The sequence below is a fragment of the Lucilia sericata genome, unplaced genomic scaffold (genome assembly GCF_015586225.1).
Source record: "Lucilia sericata isolate MDLA Ls3-8-SP2 unplaced genomic scaffold, ASM1558622v1 Contig000145F_arrow, whole genome shotgun sequence".
Lineage (NCBI taxonomy): Eukaryota > Metazoa > Arthropoda > Insecta > Diptera > Calliphoridae > Lucilia > Lucilia sericata.
Genome location: NW_023994177.1, coordinates 13,907 through 31,736, shown reverse-complemented (window position 1 = coordinate 31,736; position 17,830 = coordinate 13,907). Strand labels below are relative to the sequence as shown.

General features: G+C 29.4%; 3 pseudogenes; all 3 read left to right on the top strand.

The window, feature by feature from the left end:
• Positions 1-3,953: 3,953 nt before the first annotated feature.
• Positions 3,954-5,194, top strand: LOC119601154 (annotated as a pseudogene).
• Positions 5,195-6,032: 838 nt separating this feature from the next.
• Positions 6,033-7,273, top strand: LOC119601153 (annotated as a pseudogene).
• A 189-nt stretch (positions 7,274-7,462) lies between these two features.
• On the top strand, positions 7,463-17,512 carry LOC119601152 (annotated as a pseudogene).
• Positions 17,513-17,830: the final 318 nt, after the last annotated feature.

Sequence of the window (17,830 nt, the reverse complement as noted above, 5' to 3'; positions counted from 1 at the left end):
GGAATTCTTTGTTTCATGCGTGTAATGACAAAATATATTGTCGATGGGAATCTATTAACCATTTCCTATATGTATTTAATTGATCGGCCTTGATTATACAGATATAAATTAATTTTTTAATTTGAATTGATCAACTCTTTTTCTTTGAACATTTTAAGCGCTTACACAGGAAGGATTTACAACATAATTATGCAAATTTCCAAAAAATATAATGTTAAATATTCCATATAACCACTACCTGCATAATGGGTTAATTAATGGGCAATAAAACACGTGTTCAAGGATTCTAAAAAAGTTCTTAGAAAAAATTCGAATATTTTTGCGCAGTACCTGAAATGACCCTTTTTGGGTTTTTTCCATTTTCTTGGAAACCATTAATGAGTTTTTATTACTTTTTTCTTGTATTTCGTAGAAATAATATAAATTAATAAAATTTCATTAAAAAAATTTAAATACTATTATTATTTTTAAAGTAACATCATAAAATAACACAGTAATTCATAAAAAATAATACATTCGAATATTTATGTGAGACACTGTACATACATACATACATACATGTTTGTTAACATTCTTATTTTTGTAAATTCTCTCCGCATGCAAGTAAAAATTTGATTTGGCAATGCTGTAAAAATAATTGTTATTTTTAGTAGTGTTATGAGTGTAAAATAATATACAAATATCGTTTGGGCTTTAAGTTAATGCAAATGAATTATAAGTAGTATTATTAAATCAAAAAGAAATATTATAATTAAATTAAAAAGTTAAATTTAACAGAAAGAAATATTGTGCTACAGAGAACCTATAAAACAACATTTTAGTAACTCTCTCTTAAATACATTCCACATCACATACATACATATATGCTGCTGTACGAAAGATCTTTCGTCGTGGGAGCTACAATAAGATTACATCAATGTAAGTCTCTCTTAAATTTTGTTTTTATATTGCTTATTTATTGTTCTCTGTAAAAGTTTGATTTGCTATATATTTTAATTACCTTTTTGTTATTTGGGGTGACCATATTATATTTTTTTTTTATTTCTTTACAATTAAATTAATTAAATGATTAAAATTTACAAAAAGATAATGCTAGATAAAATAAATACGGTAGAAAACATTTAATAATTTAAAAATTTCCAATTTATCAATGTTTTTTTGTTAAATTTTAATATGGTTCCAAATTTCCTTGTCATAATACTTTTTGTTCATTCTGTGTAGGGTTATTGACCACATAGTCAGTTTATAAAGCAAATTTATGTTAAGTTTAAGAGTTTTTGATTTGATAATTTTGTTTTTGTAAAGATTTTCTTTTGTTATTTCAAAATTATTTTTAGAATATTTAGAGTGAAAATTAAATTGTTTCTTAAAGAAAATGACTTTTGGCTAAATTTTAAATATTTAACTGTTTTGATTTGAAAACTTTTTGGTTAAATTTGCTGTTAGGAAATGGGATTACTAAATAGTTTGTTTTGGTTAAAATGTTAGTAATCGTGGTTGGGTGGGCAGATGATTGGATCAAAAACAACATAGATTCAAATTATATTGATCTTTTAGATGGTTTTCCTTTAATATTTTGGCTTTTCTGTTCCTTTTATTGAACATTTAGCATGCAAATTTTAAAATCTTTGAGTAGCGAAATTCTTACGAAGCGACAGGCAACGAACCTCCCCTCCGACGAGCAATAAGGCTGGATAATTGCATGCGACTCGCCTGATTATGCTTTCAAAACATTTTAAACTTTTTATACGTTATATGCTACAAATATAATGCCATAAAGTAATTAACCATGTAAATTATATTGATTAGTGTTATACTAATGCAAAATATATTCGCCGGCATTAAAATTAGTCAAATATCAAAGAAATTTATCAATATTTGCAAAAATTTATCAAAAATTACAAGGAAAATAAGTAAAAATAAGAAAATGTGTCATAGTGATGTATATTTTGTCGCAAAATATCCGTTATTCGGATACTTTTAATAATAATTAGAAATTATATGTTATATTTATACATCTGAACTAAATAGACATTTATTAAAGCCATATATATATTTATTTTTCTTAAAAGTTTGTTTTTATTGTCAAAAATCTATTATAAACAAAAATATGAAATTAAGAAAACCGAATCAACGAATATTTTATCCTAATTGTACGCAACACTAACACATAAAATGACAGCCATATTGTACAGTGCTGCCAACTTAAACATAAATCAGCACAATAGTTAATATACGTTTATTATTTGCTTATGAATATCACAATTTTATTAATGGTTTTTAAGGCTAAAGTGTGCTTTAACTATTGAGTGCATTAAAAGCAAAATAAGATTTTTTTTATAAATACAAGCGTTAATCTTTATAATTTTACTATCAAATCCACCTTCAATAAATATTTCAAATTTATATCCGTTTAAATAAATTTATTGTAACCCATTTCTACTTAAATATTAGCTACACCTTGATCTGATATATTTTCTTTTAAAAAATTTTGAAAATTAACATTCTTATAAAATATTCTAATAACGACGGTATATAAACTGATTACAAACTTAAGTAAGGTCCATCGTGGATTATCGATTACAGAACAGGTTCCTCTGAATAGACTAAAATACCGCCAAATTTTTTAAGTTTAAAGAACATAACTACTACTACCTTAGTTTTTTAATTTACATTTTAAATAATAGGGTATCTAATCCTAGTTTATTACTAAAATTTTTAAGCTTCAATTATTCTAATAAAAAATTTTATAAATTTAAAATTTCCCCTAATAAATTTATTTTTATTTTATAAATAAACAATTTAACTTCAACTAAAAAAAATTTATTTGCATTATTCGTATAACCGCGGCTGCTGGCACAAATTTAGCCAATACTCTTTAGTATTACTATTTCTAAGTTTCCTTAATTAATAATATTAATTACTGCGGATAAAAAAAATTATTAATTATTAAAATAAATAAATATTCATATAAAAATTTACATATAAATTAAACTAATAATAAATTTACAAGCCAAAATAAAACTTTATACAACTAATTAAAAATTTTAATTTAACTGAATTTTTAATAAATTAATTTTTAAATAAATTAAATAAGTAAATTAAAATCATAATTTAATTTAAATAAATAATTTCTAATAATAAAATTTTCTTTATATAATCATAATTAATTATTAATTTTAATAATCAAAAATTGGTAATTACTCATATATAAATACTTATTTAATAAATTAATAAAATATTACCCCTATTAATATTTATTCTTTATTTTATTAAATAAATAAAATAAAATAAATAAATTAATTAAAGTTGTTAATAATAAAAATTAGTAATTATTTATTTACTAATAAATATTTTTTAATTTATTAAAATAATTATAAATTGGTAAATACTCACACAATAAAAATTTAGTTATCCCCTAATAACTTTTATATATATGTGTAATAAATTTATTAAATAAAATATTTATAATTTACTTTCAATATATATAATTAAATTAGTAAATAAATTTTAACATATGAATATATTAAAAAAAAACTATAAATTAAAAAGGATCTATTTTTTTTTTTTTAAATATTATAATATAAAACATTTTCTAAATTTATACCTCTCAAATTTTATATTGAAGCGTGCAAAATCTGAATTTTAGTTTATATACCAATATAGATTAATAGATATCTATTTATATATAAATATTTAATTAATTAATAGATATCTATTGATTTAGATCAAAAAAAAATTTATTATTAAAAATATTAATTATATAAATAATTTATTAATTAATATATATATAAATATATGAATATATATATATATATGCAAAATTAATTATTTACATATAAAAAAACTTTTATAAAATTATAATTACTAAATTTTATTATGTAAATAAATTATAATAATAAAAAAAAAATATTTCTTTTTCAAAAATTTTAGTATAAAGAAAAAAAAAAAACATGGGAAAACTTCTTTTAATGAATTGCCTGATAAAAAGGATTACCTTGATAGGGTAAATCATGTAATAATATTACATTCATTATATTTAATAGAATTAAACTATTTCTAAAAGTATCAAAAACTTTTGTGCATCATACACCAAAATATAATTATAAAAAGATAAGCTAATTAAGCTACTGGGCTCATACCCCATTTATAAAGGTTCTAATCCTTTTCTTTTTAATTTTTAATAATTCATCAAAAATTATATTTTTCGGAATTTTAATAATAGGAACATTAATTTCTATTTCTGCTAATTCATGGTTAGGTGCTTGAATAGGGTTAGAAATTAATTTATTAGCTTTTATCCCCCTAATAAGAGATGATAAATTAATATCAACAGAAGCCTCATTAAAGTATTTCTTAACTCAAGCATTAGCATCTTCAGTATTTCTATTCGCAGTGATTCTGTTTTTACTAAATTCAAGTAAAACAAATTCAAATTATTTTATAGAAATAATAATCTTTTCTTCTCTTCTTTTAAAAAGAGGTTCTGCTCCATTCCATTTTTGATTCCCTAATGTAATAGAAGGACTTTCATGGACAAATGCATTAATTTTAATGACTTGACAAAAAATTGCACATTTAATATTAATTTCTTATATTATTTTTAAGCCATTAATTATTACAAGTATTATTCTTTCAAGATTAATCGGTGCTTTAGGTGGATTGAATCAAACTTCTTTACGTAAATTAATAGCTTATTCTTCTATTAATCATTTAGGATGAATATTAGCAGCAATATACAATAGAAATTTATTATGAATAACATATTTTTTATTTTATTCATTTCTTTCATTTGCTATAATCTTTATATTCAATATATTTAAAACTTCTCATATTAACCAATTATTTTCATTATTTTTTCATTCAAAGGTTATAAAATTTTTCTTATTTTTTAATTTATTATCATTAGGAGGATTACCTCCATTTTTAGGATTTTTCCCTAAATGAATTGTTATTCAATCTTTAACTATGAATAATCAATTATTTTTATTAACATTTATAGTATTAATAACATTAATTACTTTATATTTTTATATACGATTATCATATAGAGCTTTTATATTAAATTATTATGAAAATAATTGATTAAATTATTCTATATTCAAATCTAGTTATATGAAAATTTTTATAACTTTTTCATTTATTTCAATTTTTGGATTATTCCTAATTTCTTCTTTATATTTTTTATTTTAAAGGCTTTAAGTTAAATAAACTAATAGCCTTCAAAGCTATAAATATAAGAATAATCTTTTAAGCCTTAGTAAATTATTTACTCCTTAAGAATTGCAGTCTAATGTCATTATTGACTATAAAGCCAATGATTAAAGAGAAATAATTCTCATAAATAGATTTACAGTCTATTGCCTAAACTTCAGCCATTTAATCGCAACAATGGTTATTTTCAACTAATCATAAAGATATTGAAACTTTATATTTTATTTTTGGAGCTTGATCCGGAATAATTGGAACTTCTTTAAGAATTCTAATTCGAGCTGAATTAGGACATCCTGGAGCTTTAATTGGAGATGATCAAATTTATAATGTAATTGTTACAGCTCATGCTTTTATTATAATTTTTTTATAGTAATACCAATTATAATTGGAGGATTTGGAAATTGATTAGTTCCATTAATACTAGGAGCTCCAGATATAGCATTCCCTCGAATAAATAATATAAGTTTTTGACTTTTACCTCCTGCATTTACTTTATTATTATTTTAGTTTATATACCAATATAGATTAATAGATATCTATTTATATATAAATATTTAATTAATTAATAGATATCTATTGATTTAGATCAAAAAAAAATTTATTATTAAAAATATTAATTATATAAATAATTTATTAATTAATATATATATAAATATATGAATATATATATATATATATATATGCAAAAATTAATTATTTACATATAAAAAAACTTTTATAAAATTATAATTACTAAATTTTATTATGTAAATAAATTATAATAATAAAAAAAAAATATTTCTTTTTCAAAAATTTTAGTATAAAGAAAAAAAAAAAACATGGGAAAACTTCTTTTAATGAATTGCCTGATAAAAAGGATTACCTTGATAGGGTAAATCATGTAATAATATTACATTCATTATATTTAATAGAATTAAACTATTTCTAAAAGTATCAAAAACTTTTGTGCATCATACACCAAAATATAATTATAAAAAGATAAGCTAATTAAGCTACTGGGCTCATACCCCATTTATAAAGGTTCTAATCCTTTTCTTTTTAATTTTTAATAATTCATCAAAAATTATATTTTTCGGAATTTTAATAATAGGAACATTAATTTCTATTTCTGCTAATTCATGGTTAGGTGCTTGAATAGGGTTAGAAATTAATTTATTAGCTTTTATCCCCCTAATAAGAGATGATAAATTAATATCAACAGAAGCCTCATTAAAGTATTTCTTAACTCAAGCATTAGCATCTTCAGTATTTCTATTCGCAGTGATTCTGTTTTTACTAAATTCAAGTAAAACAAATTCAAATTATTTTATAGAAATAATAATCTTTTCTTCTCTTCTTTTAAAAAGAGGTTCTGCTCCATTCCATTTTTGATTCCCTAATGTAATAGAAGGACTTTCATGGACAAATGCATTAATTTTAATGACTTGACAAAAAATTGCACATTTAATATTAATTTCTTATATTATTTTTAAGCCATTAATTATTACAAGTATTATTCTTTCAAGATTAATCGGTGCTTTAGGTGGATTGAATCAAACTTCTTTACGTAAATTAATAGCTTATTCTTCTATTAATCATTTAGGATGAATATTAGCAGCAATATACAATAGAAATTTATTATGAATAACATATTTTTTATTTTATTCATTTCTTTCATTTGCTATAATCTTTATATTCAATATATTTAAAACTTCTCATATTAACCAATTATTTTCATTATTTTTTCATTCAAAGGTTATAAAATTTTTCTTATTTTTTAATTTATTATCATTAGGAGGATTACCTCCATTTTTAGGATTTTTCCCTAAATGAATTGTTATTCAATCTTTAACTATGAATAATCAATTATTTTTATTAACATTTATAGTATTAATAACATTAATTACTTTATATTTTTATATACGATTATCATATAGAGCTTTTATATTAAATTATTATGAAAATAATTGATTAAATTATTCTATATTCAAATCTAGTTATATGAAAATTTTTATAACTTTTTCATTTATTTCAATTTTTGGATTATTCCTAATTTCTTCTTTATATTTTTTATTTTAAAGGCTTTAAGTTAAATAAACTAATAGCCTTCAAAGCTATAAATATAAGAATAATCTTTTAAGCCTTAGTAAATTATTTACTCCTTAAGAATTGCAGTCTAATGTCATTATTGACTATAAAGCCAATGATTAAAGAGAAATAATTCTCATAAATAGATTTACAGTCTATTGCCTAAACTTCAGCCATTTAATCGCAACAATGGTTATTTTCAACTAATCATAAAGATATTGAAACTTTATATTTTATTTTTGGAGCTTGATCCGGAATAATTGGAACTTCTTTAAGAATTCTAATTCGAGCTGAATTAGGACATCCTGGAGCTTTAATTGGAGATGATCAAATTTATAATGTAATTGTTACAGCTCATGCTTTTATTATAATTTTTTTATAGTAATACCAATTATAATTGGAGGATTTGGAAATTGATTAGTTCCATTAATACTAGGAGCTCCAGATATAGCATTCCCTCGAATAAATAATATAAGTTTTTGACTTTTACCTCCTGCATTTACTTTATTATTAGTTAGTAGTATAGTAGAAAGCGGAGCTGGAACAGGATGAACAGTTTACCCTCCTCTATCTTCTAATATTGCTCATGGAGGAGCTTCTGTTGATTTAGCTATTTTCTCTCTTCATTTAGCAGGAATTTCTTCAATTTTAGGAGCTGTAAATTTTATTACTACAGTTATTAAACTCGGGGGAGTTTTCCAGATTTTTCCTACCGAGCGCGTCCCCGGGTGGCGGATAGGGGGTGGTGATGGACCATCTGTCCTCTCCCAGCTTTAATTTCACTTAAGCTGAGGGAGGGCAGATTGTCCACCACCTGGGAATATTATATTCCCCGCGGACCAAAAAACTGGAAAAAAAAAACAAATATGGAAAATAAAAAGATAAAAGTTACGGTGCAGGGCCTAAATAACCCAGTACCGGCGGCAAGTGTTGATCTACGTGTCGTCGTCATCCTGCAATCGTGAGCAGAATACTACTACGGAGGTGGGTACCTTGGCCTCCGTGGCGGACAATGCGTCAAGTGTACAGCATGCCGCTGGCAAAAATATAGGGGTGAAAGAGAAGGATGTACTCGGAGAGAGCTCTAAGCTACCTCAGCCTTTAAATATAGGTGAGGGTTCCGAATCTGAATCCTCAGATGATAATAATAATAATACCATTATAGCAAATCCCAAAAAGGATGAAGTAGAGCAAATGGTGAAAGAGGTGAGTGATAGCATAGCTAAACTACCTATTACTAAGAAAAGACTTTCTGGAGCACAGAGGAGGAAGTTGAAAAAGATGCTTCAGGAAATCATAGTTAGTCAATCCCACGACACTCCAAAGGAAAAATCGGACTCTCTCACAAGATCTGAGGCAAAAAGGATCAGGTCTCCCGAGGAGTTGACAACTGAGAATAAACCTAAGAAGAAAAAGAGCTCCCCGTCTTCTAATACACAGTCGAAGCCAAGCCATACTTCACTCAAAGGAATCTCAAGTGAGAATCCTGCGAGTAAGGGTGACAACGCCAAGCCAGATATTCCGAAGACGAACACGTCGGCGAAATCAACCTCGAAGGTAAGGGAATCTCAAAAGAAGCCCCGAAAAACGAGGAAGGAGAAGCTAGACGGAGGAAAAGGAAAAGAGCCGCCATCTTACGCCAAAGTTGCCAGAAGTAGGCACCGGGACGATCTCTGCTATGCAGTTTACGATGCCGGTAATCCGACAGGCAAAATTCCAATAGACCAACAGAGTAAAATAGAAGACCTGGTCAACAATAAGATAGTGGACCATGCAATCGCTTTAAAGGGCAAACAACCAATAGAGAGCGAGAGCTGCGAGTTCAGCATGGGCGTGATGTTGATGAGGTTGGCATCTCACCAATGTGTTAGCACCCTAAAGAACTTGGTGGAAAGTATCCCTCCTCCCTGGGACGGCGCTAGGCTGGGACTGGCAAAGAAGAGCGAGCTTCCGGTGCTCCTAAAGTCCACTGTCTACATAAAAGGATGGGGCAGTAAACTGGCTAATGAACGTATACTGGAAATTCTTGGAGGTCAAAATGTTGAGCTGGGATGTCTTTTACAGGAAAGAAGAACCTGAGGGAACTTTATTTGTAATAGGTATCGACCAGAAATCCATGGCTAGTCTTGACAAGAATAAAAGTAGGGCTTACTTCGCCTCTAAATCTGTCATATTCAAAATTGGGAAGGTGCCGATTGAAAGGGCTGTTACAACAAGCCTCGAAAAGGACACTAAAAAACCTAAGACCACAGTATCCACTACTGATAACGTTGAGGAGTCAAATCCTAAAATCGAGGAATTTACCATTAACTCGCCAGAAGAAAGTGTAGTTGCCCTTTCCAAAATTGGGAAGGCGCCGATTGAAAGGGCTGTCAAAACCGGCCCCGACAAGGACACTAAAACACCTAAGACAGTACCCAAAGCATCATTAGCAAGTACTAGCAATGTTGAGGAGTCAAATCCTAAAAGCGAGGAGGAAATCACTCACCCGCCAGAAGACAGAACAGCAATGCTCTCCAGAATTGGGAATGTGTCTATTAAAAATACTGCTATTCCTATGCCTGATAAGGACACCGCAGTGCCACAAACAGTACTCACTGCATTAATAGCCACTTCAGGTTATCCGGAGGAGTCAAATCCAAAGAGCGAGGAGGTGACCACCATCTCGCTGGAAGACAGTTTAATGGATGACCATGATTGAGGTTATCCAAATAAACCTCCATCGGAGCGAGACAGCTACCAACGCTCTGATGGCTAAAATCAACACAGGTAAAATACATATAGCTTTAATCCAGGAACCTTGGACGATTCGCAACAAGGTTTCTGGATTAAATCACGTAAATTTCCAACTTTTCTACGCTGATACAGGATCTCGCCCGAGAACATGTATCTTATGTTACAAGAACTTATGTTTTCTCCTCTCAACAGGATTATCAACATCGGATGCAACGGTGCTGAAGCAAGGTCGTGGCAACATATTCCTTGCATCTATTTACCTGCCTTTCGATTCTCCGACACTACCACCAACGTCGGATCTGATGAAACTGGTTGAAGAGGCACAAAGGAAAAATAAGAAAATTGTAATAGGTTGTGATGCCAACTCGCATCATGTAGCTTGGGGTAGTACAAACACCAATCGCAGGGGACAAGCCCTCATGGATTTCTTTAATACTAAAGACTTGATAACATTGAACTTAGGTAATAAAGCTACCTTCGTCAATAGAATCAGAGAAGAAGTATTAGATATAACTATATGTTCAGAAGAGCTTATAAACGAAATTCAGGATTGGAGAGTTTCGGACGAGCACTCCTTTTCTGATCATCGGTACATAAGATTCAAAATACTAAGGCCACCACAAAAGCCGATAAAGTTTCGGAATAAGTCTAAAACTAATTGGACAATGTTCGGGACCTTACTAAAGAACCGTTTAGGTCAGGACACTTTTCAGTGTCGAAATAAAGAGGATATAGATGCCAAAGTGGAAACGTTCACAAGTGCCCTGGTTGAATCGTTCGAGGACAGCTGCCCTCTGCGAGAGCGGAGATCTGCCCAGGAAAAACCCTGGGTAACTGGGGAGATCCGGAACCTTGGGAAGACTCTTCGCAAACTATTTAACCGGGCACGGCGTAAAAAGACCGCAGTATACTGGGATGAGTATCGTAATAAACTTGGTGAATATAAGAAAATCGTTCGAAAAGCCAAACGAGACTTCTGGAAACTTTTCTGTGAACAGGTAGATAGCGTAAATGACGTATCGAAGATAAAAAAAATTCATATCCAAAACTCATGTCCAACCGGAATCTATGATCGATGACACGGGCAGGAGGCTTGAGGATATGGAGGAGACAATGAAACTCCTAATGGATTCTCATTTCCCACCCGGTATATCGAATAACATAGATGAACCGATATTTGAGGAAGGGGAGGGTAACACGGAAATAGTTATTACAACTGACATGGTTAAAGGGGCAATCAAGAGCTTTGCTCCCTATAAAGCTGCAGGGCCGGATGGAATTTTCCCGGCACTTTTGCAGATGGAGGCGGGACTGGTTTCCGTACATCTGTCACAGATATTCACTGCATGCTTAAAATTGGCATATACCCCAGTTAAATGGCAGGATGCAAGGGTAATATTTATACCCAAACCAGGGAAACCTAGCTATGCGACACCTAAGTCCTATCGACCGATAAGTCTTACGTCCTTCCTACTTAAAACCTTGGAACGGATAGTCGGTAGCATGGTTAAAAGCAGCATAACATACAATGACCTTAAATATAAGCAGCATGCTTATGTAAAGGGACGATCGGTGGAAACCGCTTTAAATGAAGTTGTCCACTACATAGGTGAATCTTTCGATAGCAAACTGTATACACTGGCAGTATGCATTGACATCGAAGGCGCTTTCAATAACGTGCACACTGATACTCTTATCCAATCCCTAGACCAGTTTTATGTTGACCGGGTGCTCCGTAACTGGATCAACTACATGCTAAGGAACAGATGGATAAGCTGCGAGATGCACGATATAACTATCAGGAAAAAGGTATTTCGCGGTATACCACAGGGTGGCATTTTGTCACCTTTACTCTGGGTCACCACGATTAATAGCCTCCTAAGGACCCTAACCGAGAAAGGACTTAGACCTGTCTGCTATGCAGACGATGTCGTAATACTTTTAAAGGGAAAGGATCCAAATTACTTGTGTAGAAGAGCTGAGGAGGCTCTGAATTCGGCCTTGAGCTGGGCTCAACCGAGAGGCCTCAATGTTAATACTTGACCGGAAATTAAAATGGAGACACCACATAGAGGATAGGATCAACAAGGCACATCGGTGCTGGGCGATATGTAGGAGAACCATAGGCATGAAATGGGGTCTTAGTCCTACTATGACAAATTGGCTTTATAAAAGTGTAATTAGATCAATTCTAGCTTATGCTTCAATAATCTGGTGGACTGCTTTGGACAAAAAGTGTAATATCAAACTACTACAGGGAGTTCAGCGTACATGCTGCTTGGGTATAAGTGGTGCCATGTGTACTACTTCAACCAAGGCTCTGGAAACGTTGCTAGATATTCCACCCATTGAAACATATATAAGATATGAGGCGGCGCTTACAGCCGAACGGCTCTTTACTTTAGGCGAACTGGCCAAAAACGGTTATAGGACACGTCATCAATGTATACTGGACACATTGGAAGGTTATACACATTCATCGGACGTGCCTGATCGCATACCAGACACTGAATATGTCGGAAACTTTGAAACGCTAATCCCAGATAGAATGTCTTGGTCAAGCGGAACATTAGAGCAAATACCAGTAGGAATCCGTTGCTACACGGATGGCTCTAAATTAGGGGACAAAGTGGGTCTGGGGTTCTATATTGAAGACCCAGAAACAGAAATATACCACCGTTTACCTAATCATAACACAAGCTTCCAGGCAGAAGTACGAGCAATAACGGAATGTGTAAATTGGATTAGAATAAATATAGCGCCCACAGGGCTTAATATATTTACCGACAGCCAGAAGGCAATTTGTGCGATATCAGGTGATAGAATTAAATCTAAGACCGTATTGGATTGTAAGAAAGCTTTAACTGAATACTCTCCCAGAGGTAAGGTTCACATCATATGGGTACCAGGCCACTCGGGAGTAATCGGCAACGAAAGGGCGAATGTAATAGCTTTAAAGGGAAGGGAGCTCGATGTAGTTAACCTGACAAACGCAAAACCATTCGACGCAACAAAAGCTGAATTAAAAATATGGATGAGAGAATCCCATAAGGCCTCTTGGAATAATGAAACGGTGGGTAGAACCACAAAGATTCTATGGGGTGACCCTGATGAGAGCAAGACGAGAAATCTTCTCAAAATGAGCAAGTCTGAGGTTAGTATGATGGTACGTATTCTCAGTGGACACACAGGATTACGAGCACATCTATACAAAATTGGATGTGCGAATTCAGACGAATGTAGAGCATGTGGAGAGGACTGTGAAACTCTGGAGCACTTTCTTTGCCATTGTCAGGCATTCGTCGAAGTTAGATCCAAGTATCTTGGAAGTGATGTTATTCCGGAAATAACATTCTTAACCAACAACGATTGGAAGATTCTTAGGAATTATGTCCAGGAAACTGAGTTTCTGAACAGGGAAAAATAATACATTACAGTGAACAATTTTTTTTTTTTTTTTTTTCTTGAATTGGAGCGCACAACAGGCCCGATAGTGGCCTAGGTGTATTTCTTCGGATTTGATGTAGTATACATCCTCCTATCAACATAACCTAACCTAACCTATTAATATACGATCAACAGGAATTACTTTTGATCGAATACCTTTATTTGTTTGATCAGTAGTAATTACAGCTTTATTACTTTTATTATCATTACCAGTATTAGCAGGAGCTATTACAATATTTTTAACAGATCGAAATCTTAATACATCATTCTTTGATCCTGCAGGAGGAGGAGATCCAATTTTATACCAACATTTATTTTGATTCTTTGGACACCCTGAAGTTTATATTTTAATTTTATCTCATATTATTAGTCAAGAATCAGGTAAAAAGGAAACATTCGGTTCATTAGGAATGATTTATGCTATATTAGCTATTGGATTATTAGGATTTATTGTTTGAGCTCATCATATATTTACAGTAGGAATAGACGTTGATACACGAGCTTACTTTACTTCAGCTACTATAATTATTGCTGTACCAACTGGAATTAAAATTTTTAGTTGATTAGCAACTCTTTATGGAACTCAATTAAACTATTCTCCTGCTACTTTATGAGCTTTAGGATTTGTATTTTTATTCACTGTAGGAGGTTTAACTGGAGTTGTTTTAGCTAACTCTTCAGTTGATATTATTTTACATGATACATACTATGTAGTAGCTCACTTCCATTATGTTTTATCAATAGGAGCTGTATTTGCTATTATAGCAGGGTTTGTTCATTGATATCCTTTATTTACAGGATTAACTTTAAATACTAAGATATTAAAAAGTCAATTTGCTATTATATTTATTGGGGTAAATTTAACATTCTTCCCTCAACATTTCTTAGGATTAGCAGGAATACCACGACGATATTCAGACTACCCAGATGCTTACACAACTTGAAATGTAATTTCTACAATTGGGTCAACAATTTCTTTATTAGGAATTTTATTCTTCTTCTTTATTATTTGAGAAAGTCTTGTATCTCAACGTCAAGTTTTATTCCCTGTTCAATTAAATTCATCAATTGAATGATTACAAAATACTCCACCATCTGAACATAGTTATTCTGAATTACCTTTATTAACTAATTTCTAATATGGCAGATTAGTGCAACGGATTTAAGCTCCATATATAAAGTATTTTACTTTTATTAGAATAATAAATGTCAACATGAGCAAATTTAGGTTTACAAGATAGTTCTTCTCCTTTAATAGAACAATTAATCTTTTTCCATGATCACGCACTTTTAATTTTAGTAATAATTACTGTACTTGTAGGATACTTAATGTTTATATTATTTTTTAACAAATATGTAAATCGATATTTATTACACGGACAAACTATTGAAATTATTTGAACAATTTTACCTGCAATTATTTTATTATTTATTGCTTTCCCTTCTCTTCGACTTTTATATTTACTTGATGAAATTAATGAACCTTCAATTACTTTAAAGGCAATTGGTCATCAATGATATTGAAGTTATGAATATTCAGATTTTGCAAATATTGAATTTGATTCATATATAATTCCTACTAACGAATTATCAATTGATAGCTTTCGTTTATTAGATGTAGATAATCGAGTAGTTTTACCAATAAATTCTCAAGTTCGAATTTTAGTAACTGCCGCTGATGTAATTCATTCTTGAACTATCCCAGCACTAGGAGTAAAGGTAGATGGAACTCCTGGTCGACTAAATCAAACAAATTTTTTAATTAACCGACCAGGTTTATTTTACGGACAATGTTCAGAAATTTGTGGAGCTAATCATAGTTTTATACCAATTGTAATTGAAAGAATTCCAGTAAATTACTTTATTAAATGAATTTCTAATAATATAAATTCTTCATTAGATGACTGAAAGCAAGTACTGGTCTCTTAAACCATTTTATAGTAAATTAGCACTTACTTCTAATGAAAAAATTAGTTAAATATATAACATTAGTTTGTCAAACTAAAATTAACAATTTATTGATATTTTTTAATTCCTCAAATAGCACCTATTGGTTGATTAAGCTTATTTATTATTTTTTCAATTGCTTTTGTAATTTTTAATGTAATAAATTATTATTCATTTATTCCTTCTATACCTAAATCAAATTTAATTAATAAAACACAATCTACAAATTCATTAAATTGAAAATGATAACAAATTTATTTTCAGTATTTGACCCTTCTTCTAGTATTTTTAATTTATCATTAAATTGATTAAGAACATTTTTAGGAATTTTAATAATTCCTTCTAGATATTGACTAATACCTTCTCGTTACCATATTTTTTGAAATAATATTTTATTAACTCTTCATAAAGAATTCAAAACTCTTTTAGGACCTATAGGAGCTAATGGATCAACTTTTATTTTCGTTTCATTATTTTCTATAATTCTTTTTAATAATTTTATAGGATTATTTCCTTACATTTTCACAAGTACAAGTCATTTAACTTTAACTCTTACTTTAGCTCTTCCTTTATGATTATGTTTTATATTATTTAGATGAATTAATAATACACAACACATATTTGCTCATTTAGTACCTCAAGGAACTCCAGCAGTTTTAATACCTTTTATGGTTTGCATTGAAACAATTAGTAATGTAATTCGACCAGGTACTTTAGCTGTTCGACTAACAGCTAATATAATTGCTGGACATTTATTATTAACTCTTTTAGGTAATACAGGTCCTTCTATATCAACAATTTTATTAAGACTTTTAATTATTACACAAATTGCTTTATTAGTTCTTGAATCAGCTGTTGCTATAATTCAATCTTATGTATTTGCTGTTCTTAGAACTCTATATTCTAGTGAAGTAAACTAATGTCAACTCACTCAAACCACCCATTTCACTTAGTAGATTATAGTCCATGACCATTAACAGCTTCAATTGGAGCTATAACAACTGTCGCTGGAATAGTAAAGTGATTCCATCAATATGATGTTTCATTATTCTTATTAGGTAATATTATTACTATCTTAACTGTTTACCAATGATGACGAGATGTTTCTCGAGAAGGAACTTTTCAAGGTCTTCATACTGACGCAGTAACTACCGGTTTACGATGAGGAATAATTTTATTTATTTTATCAGAAGTTTTATTTTTTGTTTCATTCTTTTGAGCTTTTTTTCATAGTAGTCTTTCTCCATCAATTGAATTAGGAGTTATATGACCTCCTATAGGAATTACTCCATTTAATCCATTTCAAATTCCTTTATTACATACAGTAATTTTATTAACTTCAGGAATTACTGTAACTTGAGCTCATCATAGTTTAATGGAAGGAAATCACTCCAAAACTACTCAAGGATTTTAGGAATTTATTTTACTATTCTTCAAGCATACGAATATATTGAAGCTCCATTTGCAATTGCTGACTCTGTTTATGGTTCAACATTTTTTATAGCAACAGGATTCCATGGAGTTCATGTTTTAATTGGAACTACTTTTTTATTAGTATGTTTAATTCGTCACTTAAACAATCATTTTTCTAAAAATCATCATTTTGGATTTGAAGCTGCAGCTTGATATTGACATGTTGATATTGTTTGATTATTCCTTTATGTTTCAATTTACTGATGAGGAGGTTAATTAATTAATCTATATAGTATAAAAAGTATCTTTGACTTCCAATCATATGGTCTATTATTAATAGTATAGATAATTTTATCAATTTTAACAATTAGTTCAATTATTTTATTAATTTCAATTGTAGTAATATTACTAGCCTCAATTCTTTCAAAAAAAACATTAGTTGATCGAGAAAAAGCATCCCCATTTGAATGTGGATTTGACCCAAAATCATCTTCTCGGTTACCTTTTTCACTTCCGTTTTTTTTAATTACAATTATTTTTCTTATTTTTGATGTAGAAATTGCTTTAATTCTTCCTATTATCTTAATTATTAAATTTTCTAATTTAATAATATGAACAATTACATCAATTATTTTTATTCTAATTTTATTACTAGGTCTTTATCATGAATGAAATCAAGGAATATTAAACTGATCAAATTAATTAGGGTTGTAGTTAATTATAACATTTGATTTGCATTCAAAAAGTATTGAAATTTCAATCTACCTTGAATATGAAGCGATTTATTGCAATTAGTTTCGACCTAATCTTAGGTAATTTTACCCTTATTCTTTAATTGTAAAAGCTGCTAACTTTTTTCTTTTAATGGTTAAATTCCATTTATACTTCTTTATTTATATAGTTTAATAAAAACATTACATTTTCATTGTAAAATTAAAAATATTTTTTTTTATAAATTACTAAAAAAAATTCACTATATTCAAAGATTAAATCAATCTCCCTAACA